The sequence below is a fragment of the Sardina pilchardus genome, chromosome 2 (genome assembly GCF_963854185.1).
Source record: "Sardina pilchardus chromosome 2, fSarPil1.1, whole genome shotgun sequence".
In the NCBI taxonomy this organism is placed as follows: Eukaryota; Metazoa; Chordata; class Actinopteri; order Clupeiformes; family Clupeidae; genus Sardina; species Sardina pilchardus.
The window spans coordinates 39,715,010-39,734,980 of NC_084995.1; the positions used below are offsets into that span (position 1 = coordinate 39,715,010).

Genomic DNA, 19,971 nt, shown 5'->3' on the forward strand with positions numbered 1-19,971 from the left:
GTCTCCAATGGTTTTGAAAATACAAAGTGACTGGTTGAGCTCTGCAGATTTCTCAGAAATAACAGCAATTTTCCATGCATCCATGTTTAGGTTAAACCAGATGAATGAATATGAAATTGTTTTGGGCTGTTCGAATGCAGAATCAAAGTGTGTCAAATTATAAACAGACAATCACACAGGACTCTCAGAAGTGCCTCTGTAACCAATGAGAAAGCCACTCTAACACAACCACATGGGAGCATAACGTCAGTCTTTTCAGTGAGAATGGCTTTTGGAATCTGATTTGGCAGGAATATCTTTTGTTCCAGCTCTAATTGTCTGTACAGCATACAGTCTGTGGACCACGGCAGAACTAAAATGCTTGATGTCAGGGAAGTACAGTCCCTACTAGTTTCTCTTGGCAGCCCGACCACCACTCTCATTATTTCAGCACATCGAGGAGGGGAAAAATACAGTTCATAACAGTGATATTTTTGAAAACAATGTGTGAGGAAAGCCTGTATTTAACAGTGCTCTGCTGTTTAGCGAAAGCAAGAAATGGTCGGTGGGATCGCTGCTTCCCATCTGTTATCACAACAACAGACTCCATATCAAGCAACCACACTGGGGACCAAGAGGTAAACACTGGAGTCACTGACAATGGCAGCGCCAGTTTCCACTGATAACATCCAGCCTTTTGTGGAGTCTTTTGTGGCGATCATAACATAGTTTTTACTAACATGGGGCAATCATAAAGCGCCACCATCCAGCATGTTTATCCCTAGTGAAGGCACAGACATGTTGGTCTAACCAAACAGAGAAACATTATATAGGTCTCACCAGGCATATTTGCAGTGTCCCTTGTGGCATTTCAAATTAGAAAATGTACATCTTAAAAGTAAATGTACCAAAACCCAAATGCCTTCCATGACACAGTTACAAATTAAGGAGTTTCAGGCCGGCAACCATCTGCTATATATAGTATCTTTTAACCACGCCATGCTTTATGAAGTGGACACATTTGAGAAAATGCAATAGCAAACGCACAGATCTGGGCCCTATGAAATAACACCCTACTGGTGCTTTACACATCGGAGCATGTGCATTGTTATGAGAGGTGTGGTGTGCAAAGGAAATAGAGTGAAGGGACCACCATGAGTTTATGGCACACCTTTGCACTTAGCCAGCTCCCACTTCTACTGCTCCAGACCCAGAATAGTTGCTGTGCATGTGTGTGTGTGTGTGTGTGTGTGTATGTGGGGGTGTATATTCTGCTTGTGCTCTGAGTCTGTATGCGTTCTCAGCCCACCCTGGGAAGAGCTGTGAGGAGGACCACCCCAGGGGACTGTTGGGACGCCCTGATTTTCTTGTTGTTGTTGTTTTTTTTTCCTTTTACGACAGTCACACCGCTTGGCAGCAGCAGCAGCAGCAGCGGCAGCAGCACCCTTAAAATTCCCCGGGTGACGTCTCCCACAGCTGGGGATCAAAGGCGTGCCATTCTAGCCGGGCCCCGGCCACTGCAGGTGCTCATCCTCCTCCTTTATGCCTGGAGAGAGGAGCGACACAGGCACTTAAAGGAAGAGAACCTTCCAGCGAGCATATTTCCACTGCCCTATATAAAAATTGTTTTGCATGAGTAATGCCTCTCTCAAAGTAATAGCTCCGTGACTAAAGCTTGGACCAGCGCAATCAGTGAATCACTGCTGCCTTGAAGTGCCGAGCCTCTCTATCATACACTTGGAGAAGATAAAGGCATGAAGGGGAGAGAGCGCGCGCTGCACCAAGGACGACGGAAGGCACTGGCGGGGAGAATTACGTTGCAACAAATAAGATATTATCATCATCATTATTTAGATTATTGTTATTGTTTTTGCCATTAGATTGAACTGTTCCCGGTGGCTGTGTGCGCCGCGCCCGTATATATCCGAGCTGAAGAGAATAGCAGTGGACTGTTGGAAATGTGCTCGTTTCTAGAAGCATCCCTCATGCCTGACGCTGAATAAAATCTATGAAATTGAGACCAGACGAGGCCAAAGATGAGGTCTAATCCACTGCAGATTCCCCCTTCACTCTCCCCCTCTCTTTGCCTCACTCCCTCTCTCTCACTCCCCTTCTCTCTCTCTCTCTCTTTCTCTCTCTCTGTCTCTCTCTCTCTCGTTCTCTCTCTCTCTCTCTCTCCACCAGAATGAGGCATTGTGGGATGGCTGTCCAACCCCTCCACCCATACAGTTAACAAGCTTCTTCTGTGAGCATGGTGCGGTGGAGAGTGTATGTGTGTGTGTGTGTGTGTGTGTGTGTGTGTGTGTGGGTGTGTGTGTGTGTGTGTTGGGGGGGTTGGGGCTGCATATGAGCTCAAACAAGATGGGGGGTTTGACCCCCCCTCTCTCCAGGAGAGGCGCAGGCATGCCGGGGCTCAGCGGAGGGCCAAGAGAACACTGGACGGTTATGCCCTCCCCATCCTCCCTCTCTCCCTCATCGTTTTTTTTTTCTTTTTTAACAGTCGAAGCACAACTGTATGTGCACGCAACACAAGCCAAAATAGATAAAGAGGAATGTCAACTGAGGGAGGGGGGAAATCACCTCAGCGACAACCATGCTGTTCAGAACTGTGGCCTGCATTCCTAAGTGATTTATGGCTTCCAAAAAAGACAAGTCTCTCCCAAAGACATTTAGCTACACAGCTGGTAAACGCCAACTGCTCCTGACCACCGATGAGTAATGACATCCCGTTAGAATCAGACAGTTTCGCTAAAACCGTGTCGGAGTGATGGTCTTGTGCTGGAAAAATGATTTTTGAAGATGACGCACTAAGAAGAAAAAGAAAAAAAAACGCACGCACAGAGACGCAGACGCACACATGCAGACACACACATAAACACGCTCAGACGCAGACAGGGGAGAGACAAAAACACACCCGTGCACGCCGAAGATGTTGTGTCCTTCTAGTGAGTTTATTGCGTTACCACATTTCCTGCGCCAAAGACAGAACCGAGCAAGTCCACTCCGAGGCACGCTCACCAGTGGTGGGGTCTCGGTCCATACAAACCCGATTAAGAATCAATTTCAGTCAGTGTCAGACAGTCTGGCGCCTGGAGAGGGGTGAACGCTTTTGATCTGAACGTTTTATTGTTGTCTCATAGTCCGCCATTGTCTAACAGTCTGGCACGGGCCAAAGTATCTGTCATGAGCGCTTTTACATAGACGCTAATGCACTAAAGTGAAGGAGGAGGCTCCACATGGCAATGGTGTGGGCTGGGGCTGGGGCCGGGCGGATATGTGCAGCAGGGAGGAAGCTCTGAAATGCAAAATAATACGTCCACTCTCACTTACCTCATCAGGACGCGTAAGTCATACACGCGTCAGCATGATTGAGCCTGTGACAATGCGAATGGAATGAGTGGCATATTTATTATACAAACGTGGGGCTTGTCGACTTGGTTTCCATTGCAAAACAAGGGAACATGTGAACTTTTAAGCTGCCTTGCTATAAAATGCACTACACTAAGAAACTATGAGAGCCATTGAAGAATTACCGCAGAATCATTTTTTTTTTCTTGCCTTAAACTGCCAGTGCCTTTAAACAGAATTTCTTATACACAATTTTACACACATTTACATCTACTCATCTAGTGGACACTTTTATCCAAAGTGGTTATATTTGAAGGGCCATTGTCCTTGGAGCAACTCGAGGTTAAGTGCCTTGCTCAAGGGCACAACAGTTGGAACTGAACCCACAACCATTCTGGCTATCACTTAGTAGCACAGCTCCTTAACCACTACGCCACCACTGCCTCATCTTTACATAATGAACCCGCTGTACATAAATCACACAGATATGCAAACACACCACAAGTCCAACTACACCTCTGCCAACTCAACTCATCAAAATGTAGATATTTCTCAAGGCAATGGTTTCTGATAGCACCCTCTAGATAGTAGATAGTCACATTCTACTGAGTGTTTCAGATTGCTGACAGTATTACAGTTATACCTGCAATTTTGTTAAAAAAAAATAATAAAAAAAACATAAATTGAACAGAATATATTTTGAAATATGAAATGTTTGAATTATTATCTTATTAGAATCATTCCACAGAGATGAGCAGCTATTAAACTGTCACATTACTTTGAGCTCAGCTAGGTAGGGCTTAATTAGGCAATTGGTGCACAACACATGCATTCCCACAATACGTCCTGAAACCGTGGCAATAAGGACTCTCTGAACCTTTGCAAAATACGAGGAATGATTGGTGCCTCCGACAAAAACAAGGAAGCCATGCAAATCACAGCACTAATTGCATCCATTCATTATCAGCGCTGTGACATAGGGGAAGCCTCGATTTTGTCGGGTATGAAGAGTGAGCTGAAATGTGTGCGCACATCGTCATGTCAAAGCAGTGTCAGCCCTCATAAAACACGAGTCTACTCTCGGAAAACAAATAAAAAAGAAAGTCATCAGCTGCAGAGGCCGTCTGAATGAGGATGCATGTGCTTTCATGGCGTGCTGTGAGATGGCATCCGGTGGTCTCCGGTTCTGCTGTACACATATTTTGACAACCTGCATGTCACAGTTCTATTTGTGCTGCTGTGCATGGGGCCAGGCAGTGGACAAGCTTCCACAGGCGAGCATAAAGCCTTGCATACAGAGATTGATGGCCCCCAGGCAGGCAGACATAACAAGCATGGTTCAAGGCTATTTCTGATAGGCTGATGCAAAAAAAAAAATCATCTTGAAGGCTAATGGGCAGTGTTGTGTGTGTATGTGTGTGTGTGTGTGTGTGTGTGTGTGTGTGTGTGTGTGTGTGTGTGTGTGTGTGTGTGTGTGTGTGTGTGTGTGTGTGTGTGTGTGTGTGTGTGTGTTTATATGTGCACATACTGTATGTATTGTGGGGTCATTTGGGCATGGTAACAGGATGGAATTTATTGATCTACAGAGAACCGAGGGTGAAAGCTAAATGAAGTTATGAAGTTGAAAACTTTTTTTTACTTTTTTTTTACAGCTTCTAAAATCCCTTTTTAATATCTCACACATAATCATTATCTGAGTTAACCGAGTGAAACCGTCCTGCCTCTATCAAAAGTGTAATTTCATCTGATTCTAATTAGAAAGAAAGATATGCACTGTTTGTCAAAAATGATGTTCAAATCAGACTTTTTAACAACCTTGTGTGCATTTTCACCAACACATTTGAGCAATAATGTATTGCCTTTCTCCAGAAATGAGTCAATTTTCAAAATTAATACACATATTGTTCTCCCCGGTGTTTAGTGTTGTGTCTGATTTATTGTTTTCAGTGTGCGCCTTCTCAAAACTGTACGGTATGCCTCTGAACTCCTGGTGCTAAAATTAGAGACAGTTTCATATCTCTGCCTCGAGTGGCAACAGACTCATTTTGGTGGCATACAGAGCAAGCCATTTCCTCGGTCCATAAGAGTTCCACTGTTAACTTCCTTTGTTCTCGCCTATTTAACTGGGACTGAAGATACAAGCTTGGAAATGCAAATGTACAACAAGGATAGTCTGATGTTTATCTTACCTTTTTAGATCCTTTGGGGAATTGCGTGGCTACTCTGTCTCCCTCTCTCTTTGCCTGCAAAGCTTTATGGTTATACCTTGTGTTGCTGAACAAGCCCTGCTGAAGTGAATGCACATCACAGCACAGTGAAGCAAATTGGGAGGTCAGCCACTGTGGAACCGAATTATCAGACACTGTAAATCTATTTTCTTCTTCTGTTTTTTTCCCTTCTTCTCCCGCTCTCTCTGTCTCCCTTTCTTTCTTTTTTCCCCACTGGGACGCGAGCGAAGAGCATCTGTTTCCATTTGGCAGTGTCTCTGCACAAAGACTCCAGAAAAGATCCCTGCACTCACAACTGAGCCTACCTCCACCCTCTTGCTCCACCAGCACATTACACACTCACACACACACACACACACACACACACTCACACACGCACACACACACACACACACAATGGCGACAATACAAAATGTCGGCCCAAGTTTTTCACCGCACACTCATTCAGGAGTGCTGCTTCCCTCTGTCATGCATGGTGAACCAGTTTGGGTGCGGAAACCTATTTGTGCAAATTCATTTCTATTCACTTCATATGGCAACATTAGCATTTAGGTAATATTTCACAATGAGCTGAATAAACCGACTACCAAGCTCGGCTAACCTAATTTCTCTCCATCATCAGGTTTAGGATCTCACACCCCTTCTGACCAAGGCGATTTCAGGCATGGGAGGAAACTGAGTTAAATCGTACGGAGCACCATTACAAATGAAAGATTGAAACACATTGTGGTGCTATAGAATTAGGCTACGTGATTTATCTCAGAAGAAGGCCCATGAAAATGTGGCTCATCACAGGCTTTTATATGGGCCATCGGCTTTGAGTTGGCCAGGCCTTTTTCTTTCTTTCTTTCTTTTTTTTTTTTTTTTTTAATTTTCAACAACATCAAAAATTTTTTTTTTTAAAAAAACAAGAAAATGTCTCGTTGTTTTCTCACTTTGGACTGACTTTTGAGCCCACCACTTTTGAACTTAATGAACAAAACCGCCGAATAACGACTCATGACATCCTTAACCACAACACTCTGCACTGCCCTCTTATTAGCTGTGTGAAGGTTTGTTGAAATGGCCCGCAATCCTTTGTGAGGTTTTCCCCATGCTGAGAAACACATATTTGTGACGAGAGCCCATGCATGGGAGGACAGAATAAAGAGCAGATTGGGAGAGACACAGGGAGAGCACAGAGAGCCCTGCCATATTTGACGCCAGCGTCGCTGTAATGCGCCATATTGTTTTGATGGCATGTTTTAAAGTTCAAAAAGAGAAGGATCGCTATTTTACGGCCAACCGAGGCTGCGGGTGCTTTTTGTGGGGTTGATCTGCATGTTCTAGAATCTGACACTTTTTTTTCATTATTTTTTATCGGCACAGAATGTCTTAGCAGCATACGGCTCGCTTGTGTGGGGTGAGAGCGACTATTACGCTTGTCAGAGAGGCCTTTTCAGATGTGTAGCTAACTTGCACTCATGCGACTGGCATGAGCACTTCTTTTGACTGGTGTAATAGTTTCTTTTGATATCGGTGTACAAATGGCAGATGGCTCATCGATCGCTCTCACTGAAGTCTATCCCTTTAAGAAAAGCCCATGGACAGTACTTACACAGAGGCTACACTTTGCGTTCCAATTGTGTTTTTTATTTGCTTTTGTTAAATCTCCTCATGGGTGAGCATTATAGCAGACCAACAATTGCAAAATGTGGGTAAGATGTTGCTGATGTAACTGCATGAAATATTGAAACCATAGAGTACTTGACAACATTCAGGACTGTTTTTTTTTTTATCTGGTGGCTGAACGTCCCACTCTCTGTTTGTGCCTTCAAGCGATGACAAGAAACCATTTTGCATCTTTTGTAATATTACTCTAAATCACACCAACCATGGCAGTAGCACTATTTATCTGGTATTTCTATGTCATTCACCATTATTATTAGAATTACTATAATTAGTCAGGTCTGGCTTTCCTTTTTTTGGATCTTGCCCAGCTCCAGTGATATAGGTGAGGGAGAGACCCAAACCCTTGGATGAATAAAGCATACAAATACACTCAGTGGTCAGTTCAAATAAAGCACCCTTCCCCTTAGAGGCGCTTCATACATAAACATTGTTTCTCCAAATATGAATATGTGCCAGTGGATTACCTGTGTTACATCTGTTTTCTATATCGCCGCTATTCTTTATTATGTAAAATTATGCCTCCGAAAACATGAGAGCTCCAAACTAATCCTCTCACTTTCCACCTGGTAGATTTGACCCAAATTCGCATTTCCCTGGTGCAACTGGGAGTCTCTCTCTTTCTCTTTCTTTCTCTCTCTCGTTTTTTCATTATTGAAGCCACGTGTAACAGAACCTACTGACCTGGCAGTATGCTTCTCAGACTTCTGAGAAACAAAAAGTGTGGAAATTAACCCTCCGACCACAACTGTCTCAAAAGTGCCTGTTTTTATATTTCTTTAAGGGTCAGGTGCAGCAGAAAATATTCCATGTCCACACTGCATATATACATTTCCTACAGGGTGAGCTTGCAGCAGAGGCTTCTCTTTGAGGAGGTCCTCTGGTCATGCTCAAATGCTGGATACCGTTAGATCTTGAATGTTTCATAAGGCAGCGAGGCTCTATTCTCTGGTATACCCTGAAAGGTAATATTAGTGCTGCTGTCTCAGAGAACAGGTAGGCCTACTGAAGACTTGGCATGGAACCAACTGATGGTTTGGTATCCTCGCCAGAGTATAAGTCTCCCATCCAACAACAGATTGGTGTGGTGTAGAGCATTCTTCAGATAACCTCAGATAAGAGGATAACTGTTTATAGGAGGACATGACTGAAAAACTCTTACTGGTGGCAAAGTGAAGAAGGTATCTTTATTTGCGCTGTTGTGTTGAACTTGCCTATAATGTTAACTCTGAAAATAACATCAGGATTTTTCTTCTTGTCTACTTCAGCCCCCCCCCCCCCCCCCCCCCCTTCTCTCTCGCTTCCAGTGTGTGTGTAAAAATATTTTCACACTGATTGACTAAAAATGGTGACCACATTTTCAACCATTTTCACTGACACTAAAATTGACTGTGAGATGGACTACAACACAATCTAATTTTATATTATTATCTACAGGGCATTTTTGCTGAATTGTGCAATTGGCCGGAAAATGCGTTGTGGATTTCGGTCTCTTAGTGCTGTGATTAATTTTGTTTTGTAGAGCACTGCTTTGTTATGGAGATGATGTCGGAGAGAGCAGCCACTCCGGATCCTGCTGGCTCCTCCTTTCCGTCTTTTTCGGCTAGCTCCACAGCCAGCTGCTGCAGAGAAGGCACCCGGCGCACCGTGTTTTTTGCCTTGTTTGCTCCAATAGTCGCACTGCCTGCGCAGTGGATGGAGCAGGGGTCCTTTCAAGTTACAGACCTGGCACTATCCGATTCTCCGGGCATTTTTGCCAAGTCTGACCATTCGATATTTGTGGAGTCTATGGATTGACAAAGGCGACAGATGAGATGTGCTCTTCTAAATTTTGAGTAGCCTATCTGGCTGCATAGCACGAGCTTTAATTCTTCCTGTCCATTCGCCTTACCTCGCGAACACTGGGTCGCGCGGAGTTTCTTAAAATACGTTGTATTTTCAAGTGCCGGGAGTGGGATGCGACGCAAGGAGAACTAATAGTTTAGATTTAATAGGCATCTGGGATGGAGTTCGGCCGATTTGCGGCAATGCACGGACTTGGAGAAAGACCTGCTACGTGAGAGAGCACGATTTGTCCTGAAGAAGTGTAGAATGCATCGGAACCATTCAAGTCTTTGTGCTGCCTACTGAGCCGCGTTTCAGGGGTCCACCACTGAAAGGCTGCCCGCCTCAGCTCTGCCTGGCTGTCCCACATCGTCTCAGGCTGCGTCAGATATAACAAAAAGCCACACTGGAACAACACAATACTTTGTAAGTAGGTTATTTTCCGTCTCTGCTCCTTTCTTACATTTAAAGAAATGTTTTCACTTCCACTGATAGGTGTTCACTTCGTCACTCCAAACTGGACCGTAGACGTTCTATTCTCTGATGGCAGGAAAGCTTCTCTCTGTTTAAAAATGTAGGCTACTTTGTTGAAGGCAGGTATGCTACGGGAGTTTGTCCATTTACAGGTTACTATAAGAAGTATATATTACGGCTTTAGAAGTTATGGACTGTCGTTGTAGGATACGATCGACTCGCTCGCTGGTCTGCCAGCCCTCGTAAGTGATTTCGCTTGGTTTTGTCCAGGTAGAGTAGTTTCGGTCCAGTATAATAGAGGTAGCCGTTTGAGAGGCCTACCAGGGGTCCTCCTAAAAAAAGCCGTTTCTTAAACACGAAAACTCCAGATGTGGATTTTTGCTGCTGCCGTCTCTCTAATCTTAGCTGGATTGTGGTGGTGTAATTATTTCATTGAATATGTTTTTACCGAACAGGTATGAAGGATAGGCTTACATGTTCGCCTTTACGCGTTGAATTAACTTCCTGTTGTTTAGGCTAATAAATAAGTTCTTTAGGACTATTTGTGACACGTTTAATTTTACCATGTTTTTATCCTATTTTAATAGAATGTTGGAAAACCAAAGAAACAGGAGACTAAACGAGACACGAGTTAACAGATTCTGTAAATGTTAATATTCAAACGAGACCCAGTTTGAGCTGGTAAAATGAGATCATTAGACTGCACATGTATAATTCACCTATAATTACGCTTCCTATGTCAACTGTGCGCCGTAGTCGCACGTACGTACGTACGCACACACACACACACACACACACACACACACACACACACACACACACACGCACATTTTGACCTGACCCCCCCCCCCCCACACACACACACACACACACACACACTCACAGCAAGCGAGGGAGAGAGAGAGAGGTGGTGTGTGTGTGTGTGTGGGGGGGGAGGCCTAGCCTACTAGAAAGTCTGGACCTGTACAGTGATTTATTTTCCGATCATTATGAGCAGCCTAGGCTATTGTCGCCCTACAACCACAATGTAGTTCAGCGAAGTCTGTAAACATGAGCAGATAATCGGACAGGAAATAATAAATGACCATGCTATGTGAAAATGCCTAAGGTCGATTCAAAGGACATCTTCATTTGTTTGTTTTTATTGATTTGGTCTACTCGTCATTTCAAGAGTGTATCAGTTTCCAAACAGATGCAGCCTCGAAGTTGCCTGCAAGTAGCATAGGCCTAGGCTATGCCAGTAGAGATTAAGAGTAGAGATTTAGTTTGCTAAAAAATATATATTCACACACACACAGGCTATACAACGCTTTGTCTTAACCATAGTCAGTCTTCCCTCGCCATTTCTTATTATTTAACTAGTCTACACATTGTTAGTCCTTATAACTTAATTTAAGCCACAGCAGAACATAGCCTGCTCATGTGCATGGGAATTGGGCCATAGGCAGTTTTCGATTCATGGTAGCAGGCCTACTTAGGTTTCACATTGATTTATGCACCCGCTTGAAAATTAACTGACTATCCTTGCGCCACTTACAGTAGAGCTAATTAGCGCGGACTTGTAGGTATAGTCTCTCTTCAGTCATTGACGCATTCATTCATTCATTCATTCATTCAAATGTTGCAACTGTCAGGCAAGGAATTCTCCAGAACAAATGTTCCGTTGTTAGGCTTGCCTTCTCCCCCTCCCCCGTTCCCCAGGCGCGCTGTGATTTGGTCCATTTGTTCTGGCCGTCTTTAGAGGAAGTGCCATCTCATCTCACATCAACTCCCTGCAAATGGTTTGAATTTATGCGAGTGTGATTTTTCGCCTTTTTTCCAAGCGCTAATTTACATATCAAAGTGTCCCTATCTCAATACAGAACTTGAGTTACCATCCCCCAGTTTCGCCACGGTGGGCGAGGTAGAGAAAACGAGTAAAGGACTGCGGCCCGGTGGGTAGCCTAGCCTACTCTGTAGTAGTCTACAGTAGGCCCACCAGTGCCCAATTCTATTCATTCAATCGATAACTCTAGACACTTTTACAATTGCCCTGTGCGTCTAGTTTCCCCCTCGAAATCGTATTGCTCATTACCACCTAGAATGATTGGGTGGCGCATTGTGTCTACACTTGTGCGTGGGCTTGCTTCAAGTAGAGAAAGACGAGGCCCAAGGTCCTACGTGGGTCAAGTAATATTTTAAGGGTTTTACTTTTTTTTTTAGATCACGTAAAAAGTAGCCTAGTACTGCAATAATAAATAGAAGTTTTGGCACATTGTGTCAATTAACATATATTTTCGAGGGCAAGGAAGGCAGTGTTTTGATTGATATTTTGAATTTACATTTTGAGTCCAACAACAATAAATAGATTTTTAAAGCTCCAGTCTGAAATATATTTTGTATATCTTGCGTTCAGTGTTCAGGGTATTTTATATGTTTTAGAATTACAAGGCCAAGCATGGGTGCACTCTTACACTCACACACCCAAACACACTCAGAAGTAAACAGAAGCAATAACAAACTGCAATGATAAATAGTCTTAATTGTGTTATTTAAAATCCCAGTCAATACTTTTGAGAATTTCTAATTTCCGCCATTCCAAATGAGATTGCTGTTCTATGGATGGTAAGAGGAGAGAACGTAATGAAGTTGGATTTTTTTTTAACGGGCCAGACAATTATGAAGGAATTGTGAGGATGTCTGTTGCACACACACACACACACACATGCATGCACCGACACACACACACACACACACACACACACAAACATAGGGAGTGAGAACGAGAGAAAATGTCACCTGCTAGGCTCAATCACAGCAGGTTGGTTTGACAGCTGTCTCTCTGTGTTTGCCTGACACGCTCCATGTCAAAAGTGGGAGAGAAACTGCAGGAAAGTGAGGATGAGAGGGGCAGAGCGAATGAGACTGCAGTGTGAGGAACAAGCCTGGATGGGGTGATAAGTGTAAGCAGTGATAATCATGGCAGCAGTTATCCACCACTGTTGAATAACGCTGCGGGGAAGAGTCAACGCTGAAACAAATAGGCCTGTCTGCTGGCTAGTTGAAAGCGTCGGTTGAGAAGATTGAGTGTTGTGGGCTGTATTTGTCTGGTAGGAAGCACGGACCGTTTTAAACAAACCAAGTGTGTGTGTGTGTGTGTGTGTGTGTGTGTTTGTTTGTCTGTGTGTGTGCGTTTGTGTCTGTCAGTGTGTATGTATGTGTGTATGTGCGTGCCCGTGCCTTGGTGTTTTTGTGTTGTCTGTATATTTGTGTTCGTTTATATTGTTTATCTACTTATTTGTGTCTGCACCATGCGATCATGCTGCGCTAGTAAGTATACTCATCAAATGATCCCTGCCAGCCTGTTTAGATCTGGCACACTAACTCAGTGAATTTATATTTTGTTTTCCTGACAGACATATTAAAGCCCCCATTACTTCTTCTCATTGACTGTGTGTGAACAGACAGAGTTTGCAGTCCAGCCTTGCACGGACCATTAGTTAGAGTTAGACTTAGCGTATTCCTTTACTGTTATTTACAGTAGAACAACACCATCACGCCACATTATGGCATATACCATGGAATGATCTGACGACTGGTGAAGTGGGTCATGGGTCTGTCCCGAGGGCCAGGTTTGTCCTTGTCCACGCTACTTTTTTAGAAAACAGCCCCAGTCTGTGTCTTTTAAATACCCCTGCTGGTGCAGATGCTGATTTTGGGTGATGGATAGTTGGGAGGTCTTTCAGGTTTACGTTTAACCCTCTCGGCTCCTGCAAAGCTCACTGTATGAGCCGCCAAACCAGGGCTGTGATGAATGGGCCGGGGTCCTTCGGCTCCATATATCAGGGGATTAGCATTGACCTGTGAGATGTCTTGACTGCCCTCTGGGCTTCTCCCCTGCAACAAATGGCCGCCATTAGCGGGAGAGGACATTGGCGAGGTCTTCGGAGGGTAGAGTGATAATACACCTTAGCCTTGGCGGTTTTTCACGCGCACACAAGAGCAAGGGGTGAAGGGGTTGGGTCGCGCACAGCACACATGTTAGTGTTGCCGACGCGTCGCTTTGAAATCCGAGAAATCAACACCGCAGCCACCCAGTGGCTAAGAATAATGTTGGATGGTGCAGTCATGCTTTTCTCTATTGGTGATTTGATGTGGAATCCTGATGGAAAGCACTTGTAAGATAGCGTTATGTTTTAAGGTGATAGACGCCTATAGGACTCGAAAGCAAAATAATGTAACTCAATGGGGTTTGTACTGCTGTTGCAATCTTTATCGTATGAGATTTTGGTTCTCTGTGCTATAAGCTTTCTGGACAGCACTTCAGAAATGGCGCAATGATATTGACTCCAGCATATTGAATGGTTAACTATGGCTATTACCCTCTTGCCACAGCACTGAAGACACAAAATCATTGGTTAGCTGAGGATGTAGACTGTAATTTTCAAAGAATTGATAGCTTATTTCTATGTAGGCCTACGTATAATGGGAAGATTTCATTGGATGGAAAAAAAGCACAAGTGAACTGAAGCGTGTTATGACAACTTCCTCTTAGGTATCTCAGAAAATGCCAGGTCTCCCGCTATGTCGGCCATTAGCTTTGACCGGTTTATCCTTAAGGATAAAAAAAAGGGGGAAAAAAAGGCACCTGAGATAACCGGTGGCCGTTTCTGCAGGAGGACCACTATAGTGCAATCACTGTCCCTGCCCAGTGTATAAAGTGTCAGGAGTGGATGGGGCTGTGATAGATATCAGGTAGTTTAAAGACACAGTCAGACTCCCTCAGGACCATTGATCGTCAGTACAGCTCTCTCCCGTGTGATGTATGCCTTTTTTATACGCTCCGTGTGATGTGATATTGTCAGAGGGTCCTTGAATGGTCCTTGGCCCCTCGATTGGCAGCCCTTCATGTAATGTCTGTGTTGTTACACGGCAGTGCCGAATTCGGCGAGCCGAACTGACGTGGATGAAAGGCCTCTCTTTAAGACCCACTTTCACACGAGAACCGAGTCGTAGAAATACTTTTGTTTGCCCACAAAAAAAAAAACGATCAGAAAAGACAAGATGCGCCTAGAAGACTGTTCTAGTCAGACTTATTTCAGCACAAACACATGAAGGATGTAACGTTTTGTGAAGAAGACACAAGGAATGCACAGCAACGTTGCCTGTGTGGTGATTGTAGGTGTGCCAACGTACCATGCAGCTGTAGCACTTCATCATTGTATGGAGCCTGACTTTCGGGCAGAATCTGGGAGTTTCAGTCTGCTTTTGATTTACCGTGGTGTTTTCACAGTCATTATGACTGTTATACTATTTTTGTTGATAATGTGTAGGCTGTGAAGACTTGGGTCTGAACGTTAAGGCAAATGATGATGTGTTTATCATGCAATGACAAAAATCCCCTTGGAGATAAGTGTCAAAGAATCGTCACTGAGAACTTCATAGTTGGATTTGTATGCCAGTAATTATCTTTGACAGACTATTTCAAAGTATTAGTGCACTTTTAAGTCCAATTTTTATGATGTTTTAATATAGCACTCTCCGTTTTAATGAATCTATACAGTCTCATTAAGCACAGTTTCTATTCATCTGGGCTTTGAAATGATCTTGATTAGTGGTCTTTCATTTCAGGCTTACTGTATTTGTTAGATACGGTTTTGAGCCAGCACGACCAACTCATTGTCTCAGCATGGTTGGAGCTGCCAGACGTCTCTCCTACACGCGCTAAGTGCAGGTGTGCTAGTGATGAGAGCCTATTTATAATCTGGGTGTCCAATAAAAGATTCCGATGGAAAATGTCGGCAGACTGAAAGTAGCACTGAAAACGCAACGCGAGAGCTAAAACAAGACCCTCTAAATCAGCCACTCGCCCTTGATTGGCGCTGATTTGTTCCATTTCAAAAGGCCTCCTGAAGAAGCAGAGACTGTCGCCGTCACTGTTTAAACATGTTAAGGGAGAGCCCGCTGTTGATCACCCAGGCAAATTATATCTTGAATACTGTTTTGGAAGAGGGATTGTGATTGCTGATTGCGGCGTGTTTTAATTAGGAAAGTCATAAGCCGCTTCTCTTCTGATGAGCATGGTTAAGTATCAAACACACTCGTGGGACTGAGTCATTATTTTGCTAATAGTTAAGGTAATAAAAACCAGGATGAGAAGTTGTTGTTTTATCTGAGAGAAACTCCAATTATAAACATGCTCTATCCTCTCGTGTGGGTAGTAAACAGTGATGGTACTTCAGCTTGGGGCAATCATGTGAAATCCATTTGTCAGCATTGATCATTATAAGACACATGATGAAAATAACTCTTGTGACAGATACCATTAATTCATTGCTCAAAGAAATATCAGATTGTGTCATTCTGCTGTTAGACTGTGAATGTAGAAGTGCTCCAGTGCCATATAGCTCAGTTTAGAGCACAGTCACTCAGGACTTGGCAAGAAAAAAATATGATGTACCTGTATAGAAATGTAGCCGTGTAAATGTCCTCAGGTGATTTAGTCAAGTGAAAGATAAAGTGAAGTTGAGGTCAGAATTCAGTTTGCCAAATGCCACTAAGATAGACAGAAATGCTTTTTCCACATGTGGGGTCAGCTGAGTTCTGAAGCGGTGGTCAACAGCTTTCTGTTGGTCTTACGGAGGTAGCTGGCTTTAATTTCTCTTAGCCGTTCTGTGCAGTTGAGTTCAAAGACCTCTGCTAGGACGTTTTAATTACACTGGAATTGGATCTAATTGATCTTGGCTTAGATGGACTTCTCTCGCTCCTTGGCCAGACTCGGTGCAAAATGGCTCTCTTCCCTATGAAGAAGCGTTGGGTGCTTTTAGCTCCCAACTTCTTAAGCCTCACTGACATTTCAGGGACATGAAAATATTTGAGGCATTTGCTGGCCACATTCAAAATATTATGATAGAAATGAGGAAATGTTCGTTATGCAATACATCAGAAAAATACACTGTAGATACGTGGCAGTCAGTTTTACTAATTGTGTGCCATTTGAGTATCATGTAGGCTATAATTAATTATATATTTATACTTTGTATAGGCATTTATTTTTGTACGATCTCCTTCAGTAGACATCTGAAGGATTGACTTGTCAGAAATTGTTGACGGGGAAGATTTCCTCACTTCGGCATGGTCACATCTGTCACAGGCTCTGTTGCCACCCAGAGTGTCCTCTTACAGTGCATTTTTTCATGTGTGTGTGTGTGTGTGTGTGTCAGTCACTCACCATGCTAAAAATTTAATCGGGCTGTTAGATAATGCTTCCCGATGACAGTGAATTATTGATGGCCTTGTTCTTATGAGTGGGACAGGGCAAGCTTTTAACTCTCTCTGCTGCTGTGCCTCTTTCCCAGTAACTAAGGGACACTACACAAACACCCGCAGGAATGATGTACTAGAGGATAGAAAAAAAACTGGAGCAAAGGATTGGGGATTGGGGGGGGGGGGCTGAAAATAAAATAAGGAAGTCAGTGTCTCAGCCACTGGCAGGCTAGCCAGAGATTAAGCAAGGCCTGGTCGCAGAGAAAAGCTGTGAAAATGGTCCAACATTCTTTCTTGGAAGCGCTTTATTTGAAGCCATGAGAGGCACTGTGCTGGCGGTGTGGTGCCGCAGCCGCCGCCGCCGCCGCCGCTGTTTCCCTACCCCTTTTTTCTCCATATTTGTTGTGTCAAGACTGAAGCTATCCCCAGGCCTTACTTGTGTACCCTGGATTTAAAGGGAACATTATTCGCAGCCTCTCGTGCAGGAGGTACACTTGCATACCTCTCACAGGGCTCCCAGTTGAAAATGTGCATGGGCGATTCCCCCACTTTCGTCAAGTTGAAAAGGGCCCTTTTGCTCAATGAAAACCACAGAGTTATAAATACTGGGGCAACGTGGGAAACTGGTTCGACTGCCTCGCTGATCCTCCAAGAGTCGTTATTCTGAGACGATTGCGCCACGACTGAAAGCAGATGCAAACCTGTAGCTATTCATTTGGAGCAGCAGTGTGGTTCTCCTACTCATCAGCCCTAGACTAGATTGTTTTCAGTGCCTTACTCCACTTTGTTACTGAGGCAAATGTGGGTCTACTGCCTCTGTGTGTGTGTGTGTGTGTGTGTGTGTGTGTGTGTGTGTGTGTGTGTGTGTGTGCGTTCTCTCTCCCTCTCTCTCACTCTGTTACTATTTCCCAGTGCGGTATATGAATGGCTGACTATAATTTAAATCCCTTTTCACCGAGGTGTATTTCTCCCCTCCGCAGAAAAACAGCAACGCACATCAACATTTGAATTAGCACTTGAAAAGGAATAGAGCCACAGAACTGGAAATGTGTGCCGCAGCGATGTTACCCGAGCGAGGTGCGCAGGTGTCATAAAGAACATAGCGGTGTTGGTGTGCAAATAAACGCTGGCCAGTGGAGAGTTTGAACAGTTGATCCATGCTCTTAGTGTGTCCTCAGAGGACACCCCCCCCCCCCACACCCCCGCCCCCCCCTCCCTCGCTGAGTGAATGATCACGAGCATTACTGCTTATCCTGTCTGTGGTAAATATAAGTGAGGTTGTCAAGCCAACCACAGTTTCTCTTGTAAATTGTGATTGAGTGCGAGCAAGTGTAAGCCGCGGAAGACGGGGTGGCGTGAGTGAATGAGCCGAGGGGAAGTGGAGAGGGCGCAGGAGGAGCCTGGCAGTTTGCGGGAGAATACAAATGGAACCTCTGAAAAGCTCCGATTGCAAATTAGACTACCCCTGCCTGAGAGAGATGGGACCCCTTATCGCACCTAGGAGGAGTATCTTTTGTCGATAAATGAACGTGACATTTAAGTAATTTCCATTTCGGCCATATCCCAGCAAGGCACGAGGGTAATTCTGTAGAATATATTAAGTTCTCATTAGGGTCGCGTAACCTTTACAAATCAGCGCTGTTCGCCGTGTTCAGAGAGGTAGTGTGTGTGTGTGTGTGTGTGAGAGTGTGTGTGTGTGTGCGTGGGTGTGGGTGTGTGTGTGTGTTAGGGTGTTTTCTTGGGATTTTTTTTTTTATTTGCACCTCACTCCATCCATTGTCATTAGAGCAGACAGTCAGCGGAGCTACCTCTCCAGGTAATGAGGCACAGGCAGTGGTGATTGCAGTGATGGGGACGCTAAGGCCCTATTAGTTCAGATGGGAGCTGTGTCAGTTGTCAGTAGAATCTGTTATGCAGCGATAGGCCTTTCCACTGAGCAATAATGCAAATTAAAACATAGTCGTCTGAGTTGTTTCCCCGGCCCCGCATGACATTTGAGACTGGGTCATTAGCTCGCCCTAATAGTTTCCTGTTTGTGGAGGGCGTTGAAACCTAGCAGCACTGCGGAGAAGCCTGGCTGCCTCCCATTACCTTCTCCTGCCCTCCCTAAACCTCACCCTTGCAATGTCAAGACAAGTTCTCTTCGCAAAAGTGCTAACACAAACAACAAACCTCCACCTGATTGTGGCGTCTCTACTCGCTCTACTCACCGTGGCTTTTGACAAGTTTTCTGCAACATCGCCAAAGCCAAGAAAATGACATAAGATCCTTGAGAGGACAGCAGAGAGCCTGCAGTGGCCTTGTCAGGGATTGTCACGACAGAGGCACAATGGCTCCGGGAGCCATCGAATGAGAATGTGGGGTGTATCCAAGGAGATCTTCTCTATGGCTCGCCCCAACCCGCCCCCCCCGCCCCCCTACCCCTCAGCCTTTTGTCTAGCAGCTAATCAGCCCCTCTTTTTTACAGTCTGTCCATACAACATCCTCCTCCTTTTTAAAATGCTAATGCCTAATACCACAGCCCTTCCAGATGCAAGGGAGCTCTCTGTGTTACTTGTCTTACTTCAATGTAAAATAAGTCTGTGTTGGGTGTCTGAGGGGGTTGGGGGCAGGTTTAGCAGGGTGGGGGGGGGGGGGGGACCGGTGTAGTTTCACAGATGTTGAAGTTTGAGTCAGGCGGAATTGGTGGTCTGAACGGCGGCACACTCTCAGAAAAAAAAAATGCAAGCCCACGTCTTCATCTCAGTGGTGTGTGAGAGTGTGTGTGTCGGCTCCGCTCGGACACTGCTTTACATCTAGTTTTGTTCCCCACTCATTTGATATGCATGTATGTATGCATTCGTTACCCCCCTCCCCCCGAACCCCCTTCTACGAGCTGACAATTGAAAATAAATTAACATTCTTGCTCTTTATTTTGTCCTTCTCTAAGCCCGTTGAGAATACTTGGGGCCGAACCCCCGAGAGGTCAAGCGACACTCACAAGCTGTCAATCTCCCATAGTGACCCTCCCGCCCCTTTCTTTCTCCTCGGTCCCATTCTTCTCTCCCTTCTCTTCTCTGCCATTAATTCAGTTCCTCTCGTCTTAGAAAGTTGGACTCCTTCTTCTTTCTCTGCCATTCTTTCGCCGGGTCGCCTCCCCAGCTTGAGAGGTACAGCCACAGGCTTTTGAGAGAGAGGCTCACATTCATTCAGCCTCCGCCGTCAC

At 44.6% G+C, this 19,971-nt stretch overlaps 1 protein-coding gene across 2 annotated transcripts in view; it reads left to right on the top strand.

The window, feature by feature from the left end:
* The first annotated feature begins 8,913 nt into the window (after positions 1-8,913).
* Positions 8,914-19,971, top strand: part of LOC134074145 (adhesion G protein-coupled receptor L2-like) — an 82,112-nt gene continuing 71,054 nt past the window's right edge. The window contains exon 1 of one of the 2 annotated variants that reach the window (XM_062530412.1): positions 8,914-9,477. The gene's annotated coding sequence lies outside the window, so the exon portion shown is untranslated. The remainder of the gene's footprint in view (positions 9,478-19,971) is intronic. The other variant, XM_062530413.1, reaches the window with a different exon arrangement.